The sequence below is a fragment of the Quercus suber genome, unplaced genomic scaffold (assembly GCF_002906115.3).
Source record: "Quercus suber isolate HL8 unplaced genomic scaffold, Cork oak 2.0 scaffold_43, whole genome shotgun sequence".
Taxonomy (NCBI): domain Eukaryota; kingdom Viridiplantae; phylum Streptophyta; class Magnoliopsida; order Fagales; family Fagaceae; genus Quercus; species Quercus suber.
The window spans coordinates 659,084-666,181 of record NW_027069508.1 but is presented as its reverse complement, the minus strand read 5'-3'; the positions used below and the strand labels follow the sequence as shown (position 1 = coordinate 666,181).

The following is a 7,098-nucleotide window of genomic DNA, read 5'->3' as shown; positions in this document are numbered from 1 at the left end:
TCATCTCATCGCAACAAAAAGAAAGAAACTATGAAGAAAAGGAAAAGACATAATCCTGAAGCAACCAGGCACGGACAAACTCTAAGGTGCAAAAGGGAGAAATCACCAGTACCTTAAGCTCGATCTGTGCTATAAAAGAAGGCATGATGCAGAATAGAAAGGGGAGGGAATTGTTAAGATTACTCTGTAAAACTAAAGAAAAACAGAGGAACCGCTCCCGGTATCCCAGAGACAGCCACTATAGCATATGCTTGGATTCAACAAATTCAAACTTTGCAAGTCTTGGAAGCTTGAATAGCTATCAAGTCTGTAACTTTTGAACTTAGTTGAACCTTGTATCATGTGAATATAGAACTATAGGAAAAGCTCTGTAAAAACAAAAGAAAACAGAGGAACCGCTCCCGGTATCCCAGAGACTGCCACTATAGCACATACTCGGATTCAACAAATTCAAACTTTGCAAGTCTTGGAAGCTTGAATAGCTATCAAAGTCTGTAATTTTTGAACTTAGTTGAACCTTGTATCACGTCTTAGTGAGCATATCCNGCCTAGGTTTCAGAGATGGAGGCACCTATCACCTATTCCCTCCCCTCCCCCCCCCCCCCCCTGCGGGGTGCCGCCGTGTGAACTGTAGATCGATCTTCAAGAAATTGATGACAGTGAACTTGTTATGCTCCTGATCCACTCAACATGTTATAATGCATAAACATAATTATAAATTTGCCAAAAGAAAAGAAAAGAAGAAGATGATAATTCACTAATCTCATGCATTATCATGATCTCTCTCACACACACATAATGCATGGATAATAAGTAATCATTCCATATTGTCAATCAACATGTTTTGATCATATGTTGTTCTTTTATATATTATAGTCGTTGATACGTTATACTTGCATGCACAACTTCCATAAAACGACTTAACAGTGGATTTGAAGGTTGAATTGACTCCTTATAATGCTTAGTCTTCGTATTCACAAATCACGAATCTTCCATCTACTTCAAAATGGAGTCAAGGTTGGAATTTTACTTAAAAATTAATTTAAGAGAAACAAATATAATACATTTATGAATTAACAATTATATTATGCGCATAAGTAATAAAAATCAACAATAGGATGTGAGAAATTTCTTACTAAATTATACTATTCAAGAATCACACAAGCAATTAGGATGCTTTTCCACTTGGTAAGGATTAACAAGAGCTTTCTTTTCTCTTCTTACACCCTTGCAAGTGTGCCTTGACAATATATATATATATATATATAGTGGGGCCCGTGGGCCTGATAGCCTCGGCCCATCGTGTAGCAGGCCCAAGGCCCATGCCGAGGAATACTGACTATTCAAGGCTAAATTGGGGAAAGCCTCTTTTCCCAATCCACGCCGAGGACCTCCTCATCCTCGGCCTGACAATGATGATTTTGGGAAAGACCAACCCCAAAGTAAACTGTCACCCTCGCATTTAATGCATTCACCTAACCCCCCTGGTCGCATTAATGGGGAGATAACCCCTTAACAGGGCAACGTTGATCAGAGTGAACCACTTGAGTACTGATAAGGCCTCTGATGGGACGGACGGCCAGAAGAGAGGCAAATGGTGATCAACAGATGGAATAAGGAGATAGGAAGATGAAGACTATATAAGAAAAGCAAGTAAAGTAAAAAAAAGGGGGGGGGGAAGAAAGAGAAGAAAAAGGTCTCCTCGGCCCATGGCCGAGGAGCATCCCCCAGTTGTAAAGAAACTCTAAGTGTTTTTTCTTTATATTAAGGAGAGTTCATGCTTGATGAACGACGGCCAGCGCCTAAACCTTTAACCCACTCTCTATAAATTTATTGTTTGGGCTTGATTGGGCTGAAAACCCATTTGCACTCAGGGTCAAACGCAAATCGAGGTCTTAGTGAGCATATCCACAATCAAGAAAATAATGAAATACCTCATTATTGATTTGAGGATCTCTAACAATTATTTCGTGCATTTCTTTATTGCATTGTCTTCCTTTACTGTTTCTTGCTAAAATCCTCCTCATCTAACTATCTTGGAAGGCAAAGCTCAAGCAAAACCACTCGGACTTGAGTTCCAAATCCCACAAGTCTTGTGCAAAAGCACCAAGTCTGTGAGAATTGGGGCTAGGATCCTCGTGGCAGAATCATCCTCATGAAACTCATTTACATATATGTATATGTATTAAAATGTATGTCCTAATCTAAGAAACTAACAATTATTTGAAGATATGTGTAGTGTGTTTTGTTTTTTTTATGTAGCACCCATAAAGAAAAAGGGAAAGGACAAAGCTCTATTACATAATAAACATGGAAAAGATCATATAGCTCAGAGAACCAGAGATTCTGGGTTCTTACAGGCCTAATACGCCTCGGGATCCCACGACAGTATGTCCGGGATCCCACGACAGTATGCTCGAGATCCGGGATCCCACGACAGTAGATCCAGGATCCCACGACAGTACGCCCCAGGGTACTAAGAGGAATTGCATTTTTCATCTTGAGGAGCTTTATATGACTCGCGCACAACTTGGTTCGTAATCAGCCCCATTTAGCTGCGGTGAACCAAGCCCAGTCCACCAAAATAACAAGTATTTGGGCCCGAGATCCTTATCTCTACTTAGGCCCTTGTGCTAAGAAAAAAAAGCACTCTCACATAGTGTTAAATTTGGATAAGAATTTTAATGTGACTAATTATGTTTACTTAAAAAAAATTTGACTAATTATTTATATTTTTATGATAAAAATTGTGTTTAATTTTACATGTATCCATACGTATGTGTTACATGCTATTTTTTATTATTAAAATTCGACTAATTATTTATATATATATTTTTTAAAATTGTGTTTAATTCTAAATACATCCATGTGTTTGCATGAGTTACATGGTAGTATTTATAATATTCAAAAAGGACATATAACCAACTATAAAATCTTTTTTTTTTTTTTTTGTAATAAGAATTCATGTAACAGATATGTAATTACATTCATTAATAACCAACTTTAGTAAATAGATTCATTAATGAAGAAGTTCATTAACATGTCATTATTTTTGTAACTCCATACTAACGCATGGATTCATTTATCGTTTATATCCAGAATCACTATAATGACAACACCTCTTATAGGAGGCCAAGTTCCTGGCAATGACCCAATAGATTTATTAAGGCTAATACTCAATTTGGATGAATCTTATTATGGAAGGATTGCCGAGATTATTATGCACTAACCATCATTGTCCAACAATGTACTTATAAGGGCTACATCATGATGGACATGTTCAAGTCAAGGACTATAATGTACCTATAAGGGGTACATCATGCATTAACATCATGGTCCAATAATGTACCTTTCATAATCTAAGCAATTTTAACTTGCACCTTCTTTCCATCATAGTCCAATAATGTACTTACAAGAATTGGCTACATCATGATGGATATGGTCAAGTCAAGAACTATAATGAAATCATCCATAATCTTAGTCTACTAAATCAAGTAGATATACCAATATTTTACATCATAAAAATATTGCATAATTTCACAAGAAATTTTGAGTATTTATTTATTGATAATAGAGACTCATAAAATATCATGTTGGCCACATTATTCTAACAGTTATGCGTATGGCCATAGGGGTGCTTATGAAACGTCATATTTTGTGTTTGTAGCTTTCTTTATACTGTCTTGAGGGAGAAATTTTTATGTGAGAATATGTGTATGTGAATCTGTATTTATAGACTTGAGATGAGTCATGTTGTGAGAGCAACCTAATGTCTCTTCTAAGCCTTTCTCTCTACAAGTTTCTTTAGCACCTTATGACTCTCAATTTTTAATTTTAATAACTCTACGGTTACAGACATTGTAACTATAGAATTAGAATCCTTCAATTTGATTTTTTTTTTTTTTTTTTGTGGTGGGGGGGGGGGGGGGGTGGAGCTGTTATTCTATAAAGGAAAATGTATTAAAAAGCTTAATTTTTACTCCACTATTTTCTTCCAGAAGTTTTGATTATTTATCCGTGTTCAAATTTGGTTTTGAACTGAGTGCAAATTTGGTGGAATTAGGACATGAGCGCAAATTGGCACCCATGTCTTTGTGATGAGGTGTCGATTGACACTTGTGTTATGGGATTATATTTTGGCTTTATGCTCGTTTATTGGCGGGTTTTGCTCAGCTTTCTGACTTGCTTGAGGATAATCACAAATTTTAAAAGTATTTTAAAGCCACCAATATTCATGACAATTATAATGATCCTATCTATTGATCTCTAACTTTTCCTCTTCTTTCGAAGAGAAAAGATCAAAGATCAAAATTTAGTTTTTATCTTACGATTATTTCTATTATTCTTGATTACATTATTGTCTTAAAAAATAAACCAATAGAATTTTTACATGAAATTGATTCTAACTAATTAATCTAATTATGGACCAATCAAAATTAATCACTCATAATCATATTGTTTGTGCCTGTGGGTTCTAGTTAGTTCAATTGGTAAAGTCTTTCTGATAGTTGTATAAAAGATTTGAGCTTCAATTCTTGCTTACATAAAAAACTGATTGGTTTCTTAGTCTGATGATAAAAACATCAAGAACGAATACCATAAATGAAACTCTTTCTAAAAAAACAAAAACATTGTTTGTGCCTTAATGTGCCCGAATACATATTAATAGTTAAATATTGACGTGCATACAAAATCAATCATACTAGCCCCCTAAATCATGCATATTGGATTCTTAAGGAATTCGTACGAGTTTTTATAATGTTCAGTTAAAGATACACTTCATCTAAAACCAGTTTATACCTCCATCAATTAATGCAGGAGGCTTACAGAGTATGCAATAAGTTTAAAGTTTTGAATAAATAAAACACAAATCCGTTGTCGTCCAGCGGTTAGGATATCTGGCTTTCACCCAGGAGACCCGGGTTCGATTCCCGGCAACGGAATATTTTTGTATATTTTTGAAACCCTGACATATTACTTTACTGTTTGTTTCTGCCTTTAACTTTTGTCGCGTGTACCTGTGACTGTGAGGTCTCACCACCTCTCTCCTCCACAGCTCTTTTTTTTTTTTTCCTTGCTTGGTTTTTCATCCTTCCCAATGCCTGTACAATTGTACCCCATTTTCACTCTCTCCAATAAAAGTAAAACAGTCCCTGTCCATTATTAATTCTTGAAACGACATCTTGTAAAACAGTCCATCTGTCCATGCCCATTATTCATCTTTTTTTTTTTTCACTTGACTCATTTGTTGTGCGCCAACTTTTGATTAAGTTATTTTAACCCAGCAAGTTTACTTTTTGTTTGATGGGTTTTCAATTTAGGCACTACAGGCTTATATACATGTTGCTCTTTCATTCAATCCATGTTTATGGGCTATACAAATTTCTTCCTATTTAAGGTACATTGCACTCCTCATGATAAGATGGTCTTGAGTTGCTCATATTACGCATTTCTTGTGCTCTAACTTTTCCCTATGCCATTCTAGTGGGTTTTCGACCCAACAATTTTTTATTTTACTTTTTAAGCTCCAATTAGTGCCTAGATTATCCTGATGGGTCTTTAGTCTAACAAGCTATCCCAAAATTTTTCTTAGACAAGCTTAATGGGTTTTCAACCAGCCTTGATAGGGTAAGTGCCTTTCCAATTGTGCTTGAACTTGCCCATTGGGTTGAATACTGGTGCTCTCAGTTCCTTCAAACTAGGTCTCCTTGATATTTTTTGGTTTGACCTTTTAATTAAGGATGAATTTGGAATTTTAGCTCCCTCCTTTCCCTCTTTCTGAAGATAGAGTTATTGTGCATGCCATTCCCTTGGACATGGCAGAGTGCTATTAGCTAGCCTCCTTTCATGACGAGGGTCAGTTCATCAAATCTCTGTTGGGCTGATTCTACCCCGGGAATATAGGCCTTGTTAGGATACTTTTTTATTACACCTAATTTTATTTAAATATCACCTATTTACTTTCAAATGCACACACCATATTCTATTTAAAATCCAAGAAAACTTATCCGTGGCAATATTTGAAAAGCCTATGATTCAAGTCTATGGCAAAATAATTTTATCAATGGAATTTAAATCCATAATAAAAACCCATGATTTAAACCCATGGTAATTTATCTATCCAAAGCCCAATTCACATTGGCAACATCAAAGCCCAATCTTCATTAGCAATGTTAAAAAGCTCAGTTCCCACTGACAATATTCAAAGCTCAATTCACATTGGCAATATCAAAACCCAATTCTTATTGGCAACATCAAAACCCAATTTTCATTGGCAAAATCAAAACTCAATCTTCATTGGTAATGTCAAAAAATCCAACTCCCACTGATAATATCCAAAACCCAATTTTCATTGGCACTACTTTATCAAAAAGAAAAAGAGCCCAAGATTATCAACACTTGGCAAAGAAAAAATATCATGGTAAAATGTTACTGTGGCAAAAAGGACCATGGCAATCATCTTATAAAAAACTCATTGAGGGTTATCTTGAGAATTATGTTCTCGTATTATAAACCCATGAAATACATGGACATCATTTGCATCACGAGAGGTTAATTACAGACAATGTGCTTATTTGAAAATCATTTGCATCATTTGCATCATTTGAAAATCAAAGCGCCTTTCTACCTGAGAGGTTAATCACAGACAATGTGCTTATTGCCTTTGAGTTAATGCACTATTTGGATCACAAAAAGAGTGGGAAGAATGGCTACATGGCAGTCAAGCTTGACATGAGCAAGGTGTATGACAGAGTTGAGTGGATTTTCATTGAGAAGGTGATGAGGAGGTTGGGTTTCCATGAGAAATGGATTGGATGGGTGATGAAGTGCATAACAACAGTAACATACTCGGTGTTGATTAATGGGAAGCTCATGGGCGAATTTCTCCAACTAGAGGACTTTGACAAGGCGATCCATTATCGTCCTATCTTTTCCTTCTCTGTATGGAAGCTTTTTCTGCCCTTATAGCTGATGCAAGTAATAGAAATCTTCTTAATGGAGTGTCCATTTGTAGGGGTTGCCCTAGAGTAACGCATTTATTCTTTGCGGATGATAGTCTGTTTTTCTGTAAGGCTGAGAGGGAGGAGGTCAGCAAGT

At 35.9% G+C, this 7,098-nt stretch overlaps 1 non-coding gene across 1 annotated transcript; it reads left to right on the top strand.

The window, feature by feature from the left end:
* Nucleotides 1–4,871: 4,871 nt before the first annotated feature.
* On the top strand, nt 4,872–4,943 carry TRNAE-UUC (transfer RNA glutamic acid (anticodon UUC)). Its single transcript has one exon. It is a non-coding gene; the product is annotated as a tRNA-Glu (tRNA).
* The last annotated feature ends 2,155 nt before the right edge of the window (nt 4,944–7,098 follow it).